The following is a 19,576-nucleotide window of genomic DNA, read 5'->3' as shown; positions in this document are numbered from 1 at the left end:
CTTTACCAGGAAAGATTAACTATGGATTGCATCTTATGTCATTATATGCAATAATTGTTATTATGAAAATCATCTCAGAATTCCATACAAAATAGACTGATGTTAGTAGAGTTTTATTCAATCCTATAGTTGTTTCTTCAAATTCATAGATACATATTTAAATTTTGTTGCTGTGGGAGAATGCTGAGGTTGTCATGGCAACAGGTTTAAGCAACAGAGTATATGTGATGTACTGGGATGCCTGGTGCTAGCCATGCCAGCAAAAACATAAAATAATTATATCCTACCAAAAGAACTATACTAAGGGTAATGTGTGATAGTCAACTATTTGTCTTTCACCTTTAAGGAACCATAACTCAACACACTGATTTGTTAACAATTTTGATAATATTGCCAGTCCTGGTAGAAAATGAAATTTATACTAAGGATGAGATTGGTACAGGATCATCACTCAATTTCCAGCCACCTAGAAAAATACACATATATATACACACACACAGGAAATCGGAGGAGAGAAAAGAGGTGGTGGGGAGAGAGAGAGAAACTGAGAGAGGAGATTGGACCTGCACAAGTAAAATCTGATAAACTTAATGAATTTAGGGGACAATAAATTTAAAGTAAGCACTCAAATTAAACCCCTCCTGAGCAGAGGTTCTGGAGAAAAATTGTTCAGTAATTACCCCAGCTCTCTGATTTACTTCATCTTGCAAGCAGAACCTTTATTGATCCTCTCTATGTGGACCAGGGGCCTATTTCTCTGCTATATATTTGCTACTGATTTAAGTTATCATCACTCTCTTATGAAAATTAAACATTTCGAGCAGGGCTACTCTGAGTTCCCCAGGGTTACTATTACTTTTCTCTCTGAGTGACCTCAGGGCTTCAGAGAGTCCAGAAGTCGCCACTGTGAGATGGCACAAACAATAGGCGTCTTGTATTATCACACAGGATCCAGAATAAAAGAGAAAAATAATGGGCTTGAGTTCATGAGCTGTGGTAAGCTGGAGCAGGGAATTCTGATGGTCCAGGGAGATTGAGGGAGTATAATATTTGGAGCTGGTCTTTGGATGGGTAAAATAAAATAAAGAAAAAAATTTCACCTGGCTTCTCTTCTCACTAAAGCCCTAGAAATAATTCAGGAAAACCTTCAATTCTAAGAAAAAAGAAGGAAAGAAGACAGCACCCCTACTTTTAGTCTTTATTCTCCTTTACTTCCCACTTATGCTACCATTTCAATTTATATGCACTCATTAAATAATATCTTCTCAGAACTTTCTGGGTGGTCCAGTGGTTAAGACTTCGCCTTCCAATGCAGGAGGTGCAGGTTCGATCCCTGGTCGGGGAACTAAGATCCCACGTGCCTCATGGCCAAAAAACCAAAACATAAAACAGAAGCAGTACTGTAACAGATTCAATAAAGGCTTTTAAAATGGCCTACATCAAAAAACATCCTTAAAAAATAATTTTATATAAATAACATTTTCTTTCTCCCCTCCTAGTTTTATTCAGAAACTATCCTGACCAACTTCCTAGAGAACAAATCCAAGCTTCAAGAGCGCTTGCCAACTTGGGACAACCCGATTCATGCAGGAAAGACAGCCTCACCCCCAAAAGAAGTTGTTACTATACTGCAAGGTGTGACACAAAGGAGGCAGGCTCTGGACCCCACCTGCAATGACACAAACCATGTCAAGGCAGAACGAAAAAGGCCTTTGCAAACATCAAGAGGAACTGAATTCAGTCCAATGCCAGACAGTCTCGGGCAGCTTCTCCACTGCTTGTGGTGCAAAGCAGGGTCAAAGACATCTGACGTGGCTCAGCAGACAGAGGAGATCAATAATGCTAAAGAGGAGTGTCTGCAGTAAGAAGCAAATCATTGCAAATTTAGATAAAACGTCCTCCATGTGCAGGGCTCCTGATGGAAGCCCTACATCTGCCACATCGACCTTGTCACTGGGACACCCCTCCCTCCTTGGGAGGGGAGAATGAGAGAGAGGCAAGGAAAAAAGAGCAGGAGCCAAGGTGGATACTGCACTGTGTCGTCTTTAACAGAGACGCCCCAAAGACTGCAGTGCCCATCCGGCTAATCCAAGGCGTAAACACTGAGAGTGTGAATTATTTTTAGAATGATGGGTATAAACTACATCTCAGTCTCAGAAGAGACTGGGAGGTAGCCAGATGAGGTTACTAACAGTAGGATAAACAGAAAGCAAACTTCTTTTAATGACTGAAATGTATTGAGAACTTATTGCGTGAGCCAGATACAGTTGCTAATAAGGAAACTAAAGCTTGAAGATTGTCAGCAGTAAATCTAGGACTCAAACCAAGGTCTGCCTCGCTCCAATGTTAAATAGTCACTTGCAAATACAACGTGTTTCAAAGCCATTCTCTTCTTCATGATCTTCATCATGTCTGGGTTACTGGCAAGCTCTTGACCTGTCTGGATGCACAGGAACAAGAACAAATACTTCTGAAGGCGACTGAGTTATTTAGGCAGAGAGTCGAGGCATAAACTAATGGGTTATGAAGAAACGTAGAAAGCAAGGAGATTTCAGCTAGTACTCTACCATTTGCTCCCCTTGACTGAGTCTGCTTAGAGAAAACTGGATTGTTGCATTAAAGCAATAAGCTGGTAAATCCTACTGTGGGTTGCTCAAACCTCAACATCTTTGTTGTTGTTGTTCAATATGTGGCCTATCACTGTGAGACACTGACAGGAGCAGGAATTATGTAGGAGGCAGAGAGTTGATTGTCTGGACATAAAAATATTCCATATTGGGAGCACATTCTCAGGACCCTTTTGCCAAGGTAAATGATCTGAATCTCCTCAACCCTCTCGACCCATTTCACAGATGCTACACAAATAACAAAAGATGGAAAAATTGTAAATGACTAATATCCATTTTATTTTACTTGTGTTAATGGCCACCCACTCCAGTACTCTTGCCTGGAAAATCCCATGGACAGAGGAGCTTGGTGGGCTGCAGTCCATGGGGTTGCAAAGAGTTGGACACGACTGAGTGACTTCACTTTCACTTTTCCTTTTCATGCATTGGAGAAGGAAATGGCAATCCACTCCAGCGTTCTTGCCTGGAGAATCCCAGGGATGGCGGAGCCTGGTGGGCTGCCATCTATGGGGTTGCAGAGTCGGACATGACTGAAGTGACTTAGCAGCAGCAAAGATTAACTTTCCGATTTGTAAAGAAAACTAGGATTGACTGAGCAAGCACAGCGCACATCCCCTGCGCCAGGTAAAGGATGCACATGCTATCTCACTGACTTTTCACAATGACCTTTTGAGGCACGACCTGCCTATCTAGCAGCTGATGGAACTGAAGGTTACAGAGATGGTATATGCCTAGAGGCAGGACCTGTGGGTTGCACTGGGGGTTCCAGCCAAAATTCTTAAGACTTTCAAAATCAGTACTCTTTCCTCTATGCTCTTCCTTGGTTCTCTTTAATGATTTATGTCCCTGCCACACTCTGGGTCATCATTCTAAACTCTGGAAGTCATAGTTCAACAGAGTAGAAATATGTATTATTAAGCTGAAAAAAAAATTTACTGAAATAAATATACATCCAAGAAGCAAATGCTTTGCTAAACTCCTAAACTCTGTGGCTTAACTCCTTTGTCTCTTTCATCTCATACTGAAATATATAAGAATCATTCCAATTACTTGAGGCATTGGGTGAGTTGATTCCAGATTTCCAGAGACTTAACGAGAAGTTTTTCAAGTCTGAAGGATCTTTCGTGGATAATGGCTATTTGGGAAAGGATCTCAGATGAGCAGATGTAATGCTTTCACAGCTGTCCCGCCCACGGGGAACACGGGGTGAAATGGAAGTGCAGGAACCTGGGGGTCATGCACACCTGAGTGAGAACCGTGGCTTCACCCCCGGGGAAAGCTGAGCAAGCCTCTTCCCTTCTCTGCACTTCAGTTTTCATCTTTAAAATCAGAATGATGCCATCAAGCTCAAAGTGGTATTGTAAGAACCAACTGAGATGATCTGTGCAGAAGGGCTGGCAGCAGACATACCCACTCCAACTAGAAACTAAACTTCCTGACAAACTTTTAGAAATGAAAAGCTCAGTTTCCTTCTCAATTCCTTCTTTTGTCCCTCAATTCCTTCTGATATGGCTGCTTATTGACATCGTTGCTTATTATGATTGAATACGCTGGGTTAAGGGGAACCTCCCTGGTGGTCCAGTGGTTAAGACTCTGTGCTGCCTCTGCAGGGGGCACAGGTTCAGTCACTGGTTGGGGAACTAAGATCCCACATGCCACATGGCATAATGAAAAAAATTTTTTTAAAGATGGGGTGAGGGCATGCAAGGTGCCTACTGCTGGGCCAGGGGAGAGTCTATCTAGGGAGGAAAGGAGGCATCCATTGTTTTGATTCTCATTTTCTGCAATTTTTACTGGCTGGAGGAAGAGGCAGTTTATAACCTTGCCATTTATAACCATGGCTACACTGGTGTTCATGGCCAGGAGGGTTGGCATTTCAAGCAAAGAGTATCTATCTGTCAATTGTAAGGCCCATAATTACTTTACTATTATTTGTTGTGTTGTGTAACAGATCCGCACACCGTGTCATTCAGAGTCTCTCACAACTGCCTGGCTCCCACAGATGGTGTCTGCTTTTATCCTGCCCTACTTTCCCAGAATCTCGACATCTCCAAGGCCATTTACTGCCTCCTAATTCTCTCACACTTACCCTATTATGCTATTATCTTGCACCCAGCACTGGCTGTTTAATTTTCCACTTTCTGCCACAATATTATGGGCCCTGCGTTGCAGTCGCTTAGACAGTGTCTGTCTGCTTGCTGTTTGTGTACTCCGCTGGGGAAAAGGGAGGTGGGGAGCATCCTTTTGTGTACACATTATCAGAAGAGAGACAATGCCAAAGCATTTCAGGGAGCGGGGAGCATCTTGATGGGAACGCCACCAGCAGAGGCAGACGTGCAGCACTCCAGCTAAAATAATTAAAACCTATGGTTTAAAGTCACCACGTACCCTGTTGTGTACACAACCCAGACTGAAAGGGAACATTAGCAATTAGCTGGTAAATTATCTTTACATGCATTCCCCTTTAAAAAAATCACTTTGGAGTACTCACTTTCTAAAGCGGCTGCCTACACAGAAGTCTCTGCCTCTCTCACAGCTGCTTTTCTGGGTAGACGAATAGGAGAGAATGCGACGGTTGTTCAGATCCAGTGCCGGGTTCGAATTACAGCTTGATTTCTAGGCAAAGTTGTATCCCCTGAATTATAGTCTTAATTCTGCAAACAGTCTACCAAACTAGTCAATGTCTTTGGGCTTCCACTTCCTCAACTATAACGTGGGAGTAACACTGCTTATCTTGCATGGTTTGGGGAAGATAACTGAAATATATATGAGCTCGGGAGATCATGCTTGGCATCAGAGTAATAAATCTTTGCTCATCCCCCCTCCCTTCCTTAAAACTCCAATTGGCGATCAATTCACATATAATTTGATCATGTAATTCCAATGGCTCATCTTTCCAGTTAAACTGGTCTCCATGGGGCTGGAGCCATCCCATGTTATTCCATCCAGGGTCTCAGAATAAGGGCTCAACAAATATCAGTGGAATTAGGGACAAGTGGAATGATAAGCCTGCAGAACAATTGGTGAGTTCAAAGGAAGAGAGGATCCCAGCTTTTCAAACTAGATTTTTCAGCCATAACCTCAAAGGGTACCATTAATAATATAGTACCCTCTTCCAAAATGAGCTCTGTCTTCATTTTAGGTACAGGAAAGAGAGGGAGAGAGGGGAGGGGAAAAGAAAAGGAGAAAGAAAGAAGGAAGGAATAAAGGCTGGAGAGAGAGAAGGAAGGAGGGACGGAAGGAGAGGAGGAAGACAGCCAACCCCTGGGAACTTCGCATGTCAAAGAGCAACCTCTCACCACACATCCTAAGCACAGTGCTCACAGAAGAAGAATTAGTTTCACTACTAACTACTCCTAAAGATATTTAAGAAGGAAATGTGATTTGGGAAAAGAGGGAGGAGAGAGCCTCCAATCTCTAACTTCCACAGCTAAACAGAAATGACTTTCAAATTCTCTGCCATTTTAATATTATCAGTGTTATTATTTACGTTCTGTGCAAACCACAGGGAAAGCTGACAGGGCTTTCCTGGATGCCCAAGAGGATCGTAATCAGACATCATCTTTATTTACTGAGCACCTACTATGTGTTCATAGCTCAGCAGCCCAGAAACTAATTCAGAGCAGCTTAGCCCCAGTGGGATAAACTTGGAGCCATGCATGATAAAGCTTGAATTAAACGTTTTCTCAGGAAGAAGGAACAGGCAAGCCGCCTCAGAAGGAAGGGAAAGGGCACCGGACCCCATTTGGGGAGGGACGTCTCGACCTCCCCTCAAAGGAAGTCTTCTGTGTGGAACCCAGGTGCTGCTGAGGGGGGCCTGGCGGGGCAGTGGGGGATGAAAGGCTTTCTGGAGGCCCTCTGACCCCAGCCGTCCCACGGGAAATGAGCCAGGAGGCTGCTGGCTGGCAGACAAGCAGGTGTGCCCTTAAGAAGCCATGGAGATTAGCTGGGGCTTATCCAAACCTCTGCAGGAGGCAAATCTCTCCTGGCTCCTCAGGAGACCCCAGCGCTCCTCTGGCATCAAAAAAAGCCAGATGCAGAATGGACGTCAACTTGGCCTTTTGTGAACCCAGGCCCCGGCGCGGAAATCTGGACACCATCACACCCACCAGGGGCCTCAAGGAGGACAAAGTTTTGAAGAGTATGTTTAGAAAAATGAAGAGAGAGGAAAGAAAGGACTGCAAGGCCAGAGCACGGGTAGATGAACCTCACTTGTGCTTGGATCTTTGCACCGTGATTGTTTTTTGTCCCACCCCGGGTGGCTCAGACAGTAAAGAATTTCTGCCTGCAATGCAGGAGACTGGGTTTCAAGCTCTAGGTCAGGAAGATCCCCTGGAGAAGGGAATGGCTACCCACTCCAGTATTCTTGTCTGGAGAATGCCACGGACAGAGGATTCTGACAGGCTACAGCCCATGGGGTCATAAAGAGTCGGATGCAACGGAGCAACTAACACTTCGTCCCACCTACCTCCCCAAATGTAACCAAAAGTTACTTCTTTCTCTTGAAAATATGGTTTCTGGGGAAAATAACTGGACTCTGCTCTTCAGCAAAAGTAAAAGCCATAAGACTCAAAGGTTGAGAGCTCCCCTTCTCAGGAGCCCTAAGGAAAGCTAATCAGCACTGTGAGCAGAGGAAGGAGGGAGCGAGGGGGCCCCCCATCAGTGAAAAATGCACCCACTTTACTCTATATCCAGGTTTAACGATGTGGGGAAGGCACTGGCTTCAGACCTAGCAGACGTGCACTGCAGTCCTGATTCTGCTGTGCATAAGCTGTATGGCTCTGAACTAAGCACTTCATCTCTCACGTCAATTTCGCCATCCTACGAGGAGTCTCAGAGAAGGCGATGGCACCCCATTCCAGTACTCTTGCCTGGAAAATCCCATGGACGGAGGAGCCTGGTAGGCTGCGGTCCATGGGGTCACTAGGAGTCGGACACGACTGAGTGACTCCACTTTGACTTTTCACTTTCATGCATTGGAGAAGGAATGGCAACCCACTCCAGTGTTCTTGCCTGGAGAATCCCAGGGACGGGAGAGCCTGGTGGGCTGCGTCTCTGGGGTTGCACAGAGTCGGACACAACTAAAGCGACTTAGCAGCTTAGCAGCAGCAAGAGGAGTCTAACAGTGGCTCCTTCCTGGAGCCATTTGAGCAGTAAACAGAATCATTTGTATAAACACACAGCACAGGACCCAGCACCTAGAACGTGCTCAGTAAAAGCCAGTTTCATCCTTTTTTCAACAACCCAATTCTCTATATAAAACAGCAGAGAATATTTCTCTACTTTTTCACACTTGTGGAAACCCATTCCTAGGGAGGGTAAGTCACTTTTTCAAAGTGTTCAGATGGAAATAGTGGAGGCAAGAACCCGATCTCCCCAATGCCCTCGCTAGGCCTTGCTGTTTGATTGGCACCATGAAGATGACCCAATATCCAGATTCAGACAAGTCCAATGATGGCCTTGGCAGAGGCAGCCTCGGAGTCAGATTTTAGTGCGACACAGCCCACCTCCTGCAGGATATTCACCAAGGAGGCTGTAGTTGTAACTGCCCCTCACTCGGTGGAAACTGGCCCAGGAAACATGTAGGATGTATGGCATTTTGGACGTAGCATGGCATTCATAGTTTTAGCCAGTGGTATAAATAGGAGCTCTCATATCTTTTAAGCTGGCTGTGTCACACACAGATATAAACATAAGACAACTGGCTCTGGAATACTGAGTTGCAGAGATGATGTCCTTGATTCAGACCACACAACTATAATAGGAATTTTGTTTTCAACTCATCCTCTGCCCCTGTTGCCTACACATGTGACACAAGCAGGAACCTAACTGCGAAGGTGGCACAGTGACTCTCTCTACCTGACCCTCAGGTCATTTCTTGGGCAAGAAGGTGTTCAGGAAGAGGCTGGATGGTGGTGAATCTTGTCTTTATTTCTTCCCAGAAGTGGCTGAATTTCGACTCTTTTTTGAAATGTTCTGCCGCCAGTACCTGGGCTTCCCAGGTGGCACTAGTGGTAAAGAACTCACCTGCCAAGGTAGGAGATGTGGGTTTGATCCGTGTGTCAGGAAGATCCCCTGGAGGAGGGCACGGCAATCCATTTCAGTATTCTCACCTGGAGAATCCCACGGAGAGGGAAGCCTGGCAGGTTACAGCCCATAGGGTCACAAAGAGTTGGACACGACTGAAGCAACTCAGCACGCATCACACACTGCCAATACCTAAACTTTCATCATCATGTTAGGACTAGAAGGAGTGGTGGTTAAGAATACTCGTTGCAATGCAGGGGATGTGGGTTCACTCCCACATTCCAACCCCAACCAGGGATCCACAGGTCACAGGTCAACTAAGCCCTCGCATCACAACTACTGAGCCCACACGCCACAGCTAGAGAGCCCTTGCCACAGCTAGAGAGTCCCTGCCACAACTAGAGAGCCTGTAGGCCGCAATGAAAGACCCCGCATGATGCAGAGAAGATTTCACATGCTATCACCAAGACTCAAGAGCCAAACAAATAAATAAAACCAGGAGGAATCTTACACAAGCTCTCATTTTATAAATGAGAAAACTAAGGGAGAAACAGGGGTGTGGGAATAAGTTTCCGGAGGCCAGTTAGCACCCCAGTGCCCACCTCCTTCACTGCCTGATGCAGGGTTTTAGGGACCCACGAGGATGGCAGAACATGTGTGCTCAGTCACTCAGTCATGTCTGACTCGTTTCGACCCTATGGACTGTAGCCAGCCAGGCTCCTCTAAACATGGGATTCTCCAGGTGAGAATACTAGAAGAGGTTGTCGTTTCCTCTTCCAGGAGATCTTCCTGACCCAAGGATCGAACTCACGTCTCCTGTGGCTCCTGCATTGGCAGGCAGGTTCTTTACCACTGCGCCAAGGATGGTAGAACAGCTTGTCTAATTGTTTCATCGTGATGGAGCTCACCATGTACAGAGCTCATGAGAAAGGAACTAGAGGTCAAGTGTGATGAGAACACAATTAGTGTGACAAATATTCAAGCATACTATTCGACATCCTCAAGGAAAACTAAATAAATACAATACCAAAAAGCCCTCGAAACCGGTTTAACATTTTTATTTCAGAGATTTCTTTATGGGTCTCCAAGACAGTCTGTTATAATTGTTATTATTATGAAAATGGCAAATCACTATAAACATAGGCCTTAATTTAGTCTCATCATATCTGATAAAGTTGCTTCATTCAGCTATAATTTACTGAGCACCTATCATGTGTCAAGTATACCCTAAGCACTAAGAATATAAAAATGAACAACCACAGTCTCTGTGCTTAAGAAATTCACTGTACAGGAAGGGGTGAAAACGAGCACTACAGAAAGTATATCAAAGACCTAAATATAAGACCGAAAACTATCAAACTCTTAGAAGAAAATATAGGAGGAAGGTTTCAATACAGGATTTGGCAATTACTTCTTGGATATAATACAAAAAGCCAAACAGAAAAAGAAAACAAATTAATCGGACGCCATCAAAATGTAATACTTCTATGCATTAAATGACACGATAAACAGAGTGAAGAGGCAACCCACTGAACGGAGGAAAATATTTACAAATCACGTATCTGATAAGGAATCCAGAAGATATCGAGAACTTCAACAGCTCAATCACAAAACAAAGAACTCGATTCAGAAAAGGGCAATGGGCTTGAATAGGCATTTCTCCAAAAATGGCCCACAAATGGCCAATAAGCACAGGAAAAGATGCTCAACATCACTAACTGTCAGGGAAATGCAAATCAAAACCGCAGGGAACTACTAGCTCACACCCTTCAGAGTGGCTACTATCAAAACATCGGAAAGCTTAAGTGTTAAAAAAGATGTGGAGAAAGCAGAACTCTTGCACACCGTTGGTGGAATGCAGACCCAAGCCAGTGTGGGAGATGTGTGGGGGCGCCTTCACCAACACTTAAAAATAGGATTGCCGTTTGATTTCACAGTCTCACTCTGGGTACATGCCCAGGAGAGCTGAAAGCAGGGTCCTGAAGAGATGCTTGTACATCCACGCTTATAGTAGAGTGTTTCAAGACAGCCAAAAGGTGAAGGTGAACCAAGTGTCCATCTGCAGATGAACAGATGAATAAAATGTGATATATACATACAATGCAGTACTACTCAACCTCCAGAGAGAAGGAAGTTCTGATACACGCTGCAGTGTGGATGAACTTTTGAGGACGGCGTGCTAAGGGACAGAAGCCAGCCTCCAAAAAAAAACAAACACTGTCTGATTCCAGTTCTATGAAGCACTTGGAGTACCTGTCATTTAGAGACAGAAAGCAGAATGGTGGTTCCAAGGGCAGGAGAGGGAGGGAGGGGTGGTACTTGATCCATAGGAGCAGAGTTTCATTTCGGTGAGATGAAAAGAGTTCTGTGGATGGACTGAGCTGATGATAACAAGGCAATGTGACTGTACTTGATGCCAATGAGCTAAACACAAAAATGGTTACGATGATGATTTTTATACTATATGCATTTTACCAAAATTAAAAAAAAATACAAGCACTGCAATCACTATCAAGAGCAAACTCACCAGGAGGCAATTTAAGCCTCTGGTGCCCCAGCCACACTGCAAGAGGTCAGGCTAGGAGAGGGCCCAATAGAAACCACTCAAAAGAATGTTAAGACTCCAACCGCTATGGAAACAGTATGGAGATTTCTTTAAAAATTAAAAATAGACCTACCATATAACCCAGCAATCCCACACTGGGACATATGCCCTGGGAAAGCCATAATTTAAAAGATACATGCACCCCAATACTCACAGTAGAACTGGATATCTACCATAGCCAGGACATGGAAGCAATCTAAGTGTCCATCAACATAGGACTGGATAAAGAAGATGTGGTACATACATACAAAGGAATATTTCTCAGCCATAAAAAGGAATGAAAATGGGTCACTTGTAGAGACATGGATGGACCTGGAGAGTGTCATACAAAATGAAGTCAGAAAGAGAAAACACACACACACACACACACATATACTTAACACATATATATGAAATCTAGAAAAATGGTATAAACGATCTTATTTGCAAAGCAGAAAGAGAGAGACAGATGTAGAGAACAAATATATTGATACCAAGCAGAAAAGAGAAGGGGGTAGTGGGAGGAATTGGGAGATTAGGATTGACACAAATACATGATTGATATTATGTATAAAACAGATAACTAATAAGGAGATACTGCATGGCACAGGGAACTCTACTTAATGCACTGTGGTGACCTAAATGGAAAGGAACTGCAAACAGGAGGGGATATATGTAAATGTATGGCTGACTCATTCGGTTGAACATAGAAACTAACACAACATTGTAAAGCAACTCTACCCTAATAAAAATTAATTTAAGAAAAAGAAGGTTAAGACTCTCTGAAAGTGCTGAACATTGAGAGAGGAGGGGAGTCCATGGTCTGCTGCAGAGTCCTGCCAAGTCTTCCTTGCAGACAGTAAGCCTCATCAGAGGTTTATAAAACCAACCATGTGAAATTTTTCCATTAACAGTCAGAAATCATTTCAAGTGTCATCACCACAGAAGAGACATAGTAAGACAAACTAAAAAGTTTCAAATCATTAACTTTTGCTTTTGAGTGTTAAGAGGTTTTTGTGTCCTCAGATGGGGACAACAGGTCCTGAGGAGATCTCTAGTTCTTTTATTTTAGAAGCTTGCTGGTAAGGACTTACCGTTCCTTTCTAAGAGGTCCTCTAGGCTGTTGCTTCTCCTTCAGAAGGGAATTTCTCCTGGAGGGCCACAGTCCCGGAGAGACGAGACCAACAGGATGTGGGACACCAACATCTCTACTGAGAGGGAAGAAAAGAAAGACAAATTACCCGAGGCAAAGCTGAAATGGCTTCCCTGAAGAGTCAACATTTATAAACTTCATGCAACTTCACAGGTGCCCTAGGAAAGCCACACCTCTATCCACAGTGGTTACTAAGCTCCCTTTCATCTCTTGTTTGGGCTGACTGCTGTGCTGAGATGGGGACATAGAGAAATAAGATGTGACCCCCGCCTCCAACAACTTGATATCCTCATGAGTGAAAAGTGAAAGTCGCTCAGTCGTGCCCGACTCTTTGCAACCCCATGGACTGCAGCCTGCCAGGCTCCTCTGTCCATGTGATTCTCCAAGCAAGATACATGAGTGTATTGAACAGGGATTGAACCGAGGTCTTCCACATTGCAGGCAGATTCTTTACTGTCTGAGCCACCAGGGGAGTCCTCATGAGTGAGAATGCATTAAGTATGAATTGCACTGTTACCATCCAGGATACACCTTCCCAGGTGGCTCAGTGGTAAAGAATCTGCCTGTCAATGTAGGAGATGCAGGAGATGTAGGTTCCATCTCTGGGTCAGGAAGATCCCCTGGAGGAGGAAACGGCAACCCATTCCAGCATTCTTGCCTGGGACATCCCATGGACAGAGGAGCCTGGCAGGCTACAGTTCATGGGGTCACAAAGAGTCAGACACGACTGAGCACACACACACACACAACCCAGGATATACTGGGTTTTTGTCTGCATAAACTAAAGGAAGGATGAGCACCTCTCCTCGTCCCACTGTCAGATGAGAAAGATAAACCTCAGAGAAACAAAAGGTTACTCGAGAAACGAGCACCACGTCCTGCATTTTGATTGCTGAGGTGGCTGTCTCAGATTCTTGTTCCCTAGTACCAAGCGTCCTTCTCCCTAGATGCCCAGTCTCTGTTTGGACTTGGTCAGAGCCCAGAGCTGAGGCTGACAGCACAGGATTCCCTCCCTTCCCCAGCCAGTCAGCCTCCCAGGAAGGAGACACTCCCTGTCCCTTTGGCCACAGAACATGCAGCCATACCTTTGATTGGAAAGGCCAGCAGCCAGCGAGTGTAAATGGCACACCCATCAGCACCACCATTCAGACAGCGCTGTCTTCACGAATTAAATATGACACATCACAATGATGATTCCGAGGCTCAGACAGACCTCACTGCCTGACAGGCTGGGTCAGCCGCCTTCCCAGCCTGTTTCAGACACCCAAACAAATTAACACATGTTCCGTGGTGATACAAAATTGCGTTTCTGTGTGTGAGTGTGTGTTTCAAAGCCTCCGTGCAAGCGCACGATTGTCAATTAAATATTTATCAAACTCCCGCTGACCTACGAGAGGCTCTGACCTATGAGAGGCATCATCCACTGGCTCTCAGAGCATCAGTATCAGCTGTTTTTAAAAGGCAGCTTCTCTTCTTGGTCAGTGGAACCTATTTAAACCTCAGTGAAGAGCCCTCACTATCTTTTGTACTGGATCCATCTACCAGGCTGAATGAGGCTTTTAGAACCAGCAAGAACCAGATGGCCCTCCAAGAGCATTTCTGAATGTTTGGATCTGAGTCATTTGTATGCGGATGTCTTCACAAAACAGCAATCTGGGTAACAGGCTCCAGGCTGAGTCCAGCTTTCCAGACAGCCCATCTTTGCCCACAATTGAGAAGACAAGCACAATATTGTAGGGTACCACAAAAATATTGCAGCGTTTCTTTATATGTGTAGCATCAAATACAGGAAGAGTCCCCATCAGGCTGTCACGACAATGTTAGTTCGCCGCAACAACATCCCTTCCTGATAATTTTTCTTTCTCCCATTGCACCTACGATTTCTCCCCTGGCTCAGGCATAAAGCCAGCTTTGTAAATCAGCCAGCAGAGGGCACCTCAAAACTGGTGCAATAATCCAAATCTCCGCAAATTCAGAGCCGAAAAAGATGTTAGACTAATCAAAATGGGCTCCAGCTTTATGGTGTGCTGGGAGATCCTAGCCAGAAGGAGGAGAGCCGGGGAGGGAAGAGATGGAGCCAGAAATGTATTAGTTGATGGACCTGTTCATCTGAGGAAGAGGAAAGGCTTCAGAGAGAGTCCAGTATCAGAAATCCAAGGGGAGGGGTAAACGTAGTTCAAAAGTGGGAAATGATCAAAATGAAGGGGGTCAACCCAGCACTGCAAACTTCTCAGCATTTTCCAGAGAAGAGAAAACCTACGTTTTCATAAACACCTGTATGTGGAAATTTATAGAAGCTCTATTTACAGCCACCCCAAACTGGGAGCCATCCGAATGTCCTTCTCCCAGTGAATGGATAAACCAAATGTGGTATATCCATACAGTGCAAAACCACTCAGCAATTTTAAAAGGACAAGTTATTGATATATACAACAACATGTGTGCTATGCATGCTAAGTCGCTTTCAGTCGTGTCCGACTCTTGGCAGCCCCATGGACTGTAGCCCACCAGGTTCCTCTGTCCATGGGATTCTCCAGGCAAGAATACTGGAGTGGGTTGCCATTCCCTTCTCCAGGGGATCTTCCCAACCCAAGGTTCAAACCACATTTCTCATGTCTCCTGCATTGGCAAGCAGGTTCTTTACCACACGTGCCACCTGGGAAGCCCTACAACAATATGGATGAACCTAAAAGGTATCACATGGAGTGAAAGAAACCATTCTCAAGAAGAAGTTCCATTAGCATGATTCCATTTGTAAGACATGTTCAACATCTCAGCACTGCCAGGGGCTGGGGGGAGGGGAGGGGATGACTACAAAGGAAACAGCACAAAACAATTTTCTGCAGTTGATACAACTACTCTGTCCTGCTTTTGGTGATGATTACATGAATGTATACATGTGTTAAAATGCATTAAACTGTACAAGCAAGTCAGTTTCACTGTAGGTTAATTAAAAAATAAAAATTTTTTTAAGAAAAAAACTGAGCCATAAAAGAAAACCAAAGGGGTAGAACTCGAGGGGCAGGATGAGATGCATAGATAAAGAGTGAAATCTAGGGACCTCCCTGGAGGACCAGTGGTTAAGACTCCAAGCTTCCACTGCAGGGGGTGCAGGTTTTATCCCTGGTAGGGGAGCCAAGATCCTGTGTGCCACACCATGTGGCCAAAAAAAAAAAAAAATCTTTTTTAAAGAGTGAGATCTAGTAATGTCTAGGTCCTTATCTAGAATGTAGGTAAAGTGCAGAGGGCCAGAGCAGAGTTGATTCCCGAGGACAGGCTGCTAGGGATCAGGTTCCCACTGCCGATAGGTTGAGGTGGGGTTTCCGCTGAACAGCAGCAACTCAAGCAGAAGGGAGCAGAGGAGCCAACTGGACCCATAAGGTGCTGACTGAGCACAGAGGCTGCCACTCAATGGTCCTGCAGCCCCAGGGGCTCTGCTCACCCTTAGGAGCCCACATCCATGGCAATGCAGAGCCACCCCAGGTCACTGCCCCACCCCACTCGCTGGTAAGGAGACTCATTGACTGTGGGTAGAGGTTTAGCTGAAAGGGCCAGTGATGGACAAAAGCTAGACAGATCTGATCTAACCCCAATACACAGATAAGAAACCTGACAGAGCAAAGCAACAGGAGTTCCCTAAGATCACACAGCTGCTGAGCATCCCCGGGGGCCCTGGACCCCAGCCCTGGACTCTTTCCCATCACCACTACATGACTCCCTCATCAGTCCTCTAGCCTGGGATGGCATTTCTTCTCATCTGTCCCAGGTAAGTGAGACCAGGTTTTCCATTTAAAAGACAGCAAAACACAGGTGGCTCCATAGCTTTTCATGAAGACATGTGAAAAAACTCACTACCTCCCTGAGCCTCTTGATTTGTTGCTGTTACATTTATTCTTTTTTTCAGATGAAATATTCACTACCTCCTGTGTCTTGAGTTCCCTGTCAGGCTCCTCTGACCCATGCCACTAAATCCAATGATTTCACTGGATGATTAAAAAGACAAAGTTCTTAGCTATCAAATCACCTCATGTCCTAGCCACATTTTTCATTTTCATCAAGTATTGGAGAGCTCAGAAGAGGGATGACTGTCATGGTTCCCTTGGATTGAATGTTATGAGAGAAAAGCTTTGGTGGAAGATTTGGTCAAGGTTACTGGCCCAGCTCTGCTAATAACTGGATGTGAGATTTTAGGTATGACACTTCCTTTCTTGAGACTGAATTTCCTCCTCTATAAAGTGAGCTGGTTAGACTGGAAAATTATTAAGATACTTTCCAGTCCTATAAAGTTATATATCATGTGTAGTCTTTGTGTGTGTGTTTGCCCAGTAGTGCTGGACTCTTTTCAACACCATAGACTGTAGCCAGCCAGGCTCCTCTGTCCATGGATTTCCCAGGCAAGAATACTGCAGTGGGTTGCCATTTCCTCCTCCAGGGGATCTTCCCACCACAGAGATAAATCCACATCTCTTGCGTCTCCTGCATTGGCATGTGGATTCTTTACCAGTGTGCCACCTGGGAAGCCATTTAGCCTTAAGAGTAGATAGCAAATAACTAAACTGATATACAAAAGAATGGACACATTTCAACAATTCAATACATGTTTTTTGTGAGCCTACTGTCTTTTCAGGCTACACATTAGCCGGGAGGTATTTAACAACATATAAGAATGATAACTGGACGTACGATCTCATGGATCAAAACAAGAGTCTAGATTTAAAGGAGCCACTGTTTCACTTGTCCTCATGTGGGTCATTTGTTTAACCTCTCTGAACCTATTCCTTCATCTGTAAACTGTGAATAATAATGGCTCCTTCTAGGAGTGAAAAATAAATGAGAGTATATTACGTTTTATTATTAAGTCATTTATATTACTGTCCTGCCCTCTCGAAACAGCATTTTTCTTTCTTACCCCATACTCTTTTTGCAAGTAACCTCCATTTTTAATCTCCTCATCGCTCGAAATTGAATTTTCTATTAATGCTTTGAGATGCAACTGAAAGTCCATTTTTTTCACAGAGATGTATCTGCCTGCTCCAGCCAACACAAATCTCCCTTGTTTCTGGTTTTCTGTTGCCTTTTGAAAAACACCAATGTGGTGTTTTCTGTTGCCATATGATTGACTTGGGTGTCTGCAGTCTAAATTCTCCTAAACTCTAGCTTGGGCTTCCCTGGTGGCTCAGATGGTAAAGAATCCACTTGCAATGTAGGAGACCTGGGTTCAATCCCTGAGTTGGGAAAATCCTTGCAGGAGGGCATGGCAACCCACTCCAGTATTCTTGCCTGGAGAATCCCCATGGACAGAGGAGCCTGGCAGGCTGCAGTCCAAGGGGTTGAACAGAGTCAGACATGACAGAGCAACTAAGCACACAAACTCCAGCCTACGTTACCAACTGCCTCCAGTGACTTCAAACTCTACATGTTTCAAGTAGAATCCATAATCTTTTCAAAGACCTTGCTTCTCTTCATGGGCTCATTTCAGTTCATAGTTTCTCGGTTGCTTATACGTAAGTATTTGTCATGTTTCGTCTCCATCACAGCCTCCTCCTATCCATTGCATTAATTCCAACTCTCATGCATCTCACAACATCCTTTCTCATCTCCAGTGTCTCAGCCTTCCTGGAGCCTCTCTTGACTAGATTATGCAATAGTGGAGGGAAGAATGTATCAACATCACCCAGCAAGCTTTTCAAAATACCCCTATTAACGTTTCCATCAGCCCATACAGTATCTGAAATTTTAGTTGAGGGAAAAGACAGAAGACTGAGGGAAAAGCTAGGCTTGAGTCTCCTGCAAAAGTTTCCAGGTTATTCTGATACATTGCTCATCACTGATGAGAATCACTGTTTTAACCTTTCTCCTCCAATCCCTTCCCCCTCTTCTCCCCTATACAGTCCATGGAATTCTCCAGGCCAGAATACTGGAGTGGGTAACCTTTCCCTTCACCAGGAGATCTTCCCAACCCAGGGATCGAACCCAGGTCTCCTGCATTGCAGACAGATTCTTTACCAGCTGAGCCACAAGGGAAGCCCTCTCTCCTGCCCAAATTATTTTTCAAAACCTCCAATTATCATGGCTCTGCACTGCCTTTCAGAAACAAGCAAACAAACAAGAGAGTCTTTAGCCTGGCTTTCACGTTCTGGTTCCAGGCTGCTTTCCTGACAGGGATTCCCCCACTCCTTCCATGCCCCATGTGTTCCAACCAAAACAAACTCGACCTTGTTCCTCGAGACTTACCATGCCCTTTCACACCCCAGGTCTCAATTCATGCCGCCTCATTTTCTAGGGATTCTCTTCTGCTCTCACCTCACTATCCTTGCCTGGGAAAATCCCACGTGACTCTCAATGTTCAGACTTATGCCATCTCTTCCACAAAGTCATGACCAATTTTGACCCTCTTCCAGGCAGAATGAGTTCTTCCCTTCTCTGTATCCCATCTCAGTCTATCCACAGTGCTCATCCATTGAGTAACAGCTCAGCAAGGCCACCTTTTTGGACTCTCTCTGAAAGGATATAAGTACCTCCTCTGGTCCTCTTAGTAACTGTTTACACCTGTTTTATACTTACACCCTACTCTATTCCATGTGTTGGGGTGAGTGGTGGTTCATAACTTGTTCATCTACTAATACAGACCATGAACTCCTCAAAGATAGACACCATCCTATCCTTCTTTGATCCCCAGCACAAGCAAGAGTATGGAATTTTACCGGGTGCTAAACAAATATTACTTCAGTCGAGATCCAGATTGGAGGGTCCTCCCTGGTGGTCTAATGGCTAAGACTGAGCTCCCAATGCAGGAGGCCCTGGTTCAATCCCTGGTCGGGGAACTATATCCCACAGGCCGCAGCTAAGGCTCTGCATGCCACAACTAGGGCCCAGAACAGCCAGATAAATAAAAATATTTAAAAAGAAAAGATCCAGATCGGATATCGTCCCTTCAGTAAGCATTTGCAGGCTCTAAGAAGTAGCAATGCCTTCCTTCTGCCACCACGGCATGCTGACAATACCACCTTCTATTGTTATTTGCGAGTTCATAGCCTTACCTAAGACAATGAGTGTATCAGGGGTGGGAACCACGTCTTTATCTTTGTCTGACCTCTGACATGTTGTACAGTGCCCAACAAACAGCTCTACCCACCAAGCTTCTGTAATAACTGAACTGGATTTACTGGCATTTCTTTCCAGGTG

This window comes from Bos mutus, chromosome 15 (assembly GCF_027580195.1).
Source record: "Bos mutus isolate GX-2022 chromosome 15, NWIPB_WYAK_1.1, whole genome shotgun sequence".
NCBI lineage: Eukaryota > Metazoa > Chordata > Mammalia > Artiodactyla > Bovidae > Bos > Bos mutus.
Note: the sequence above shows the minus strand (reverse complement) of the source record.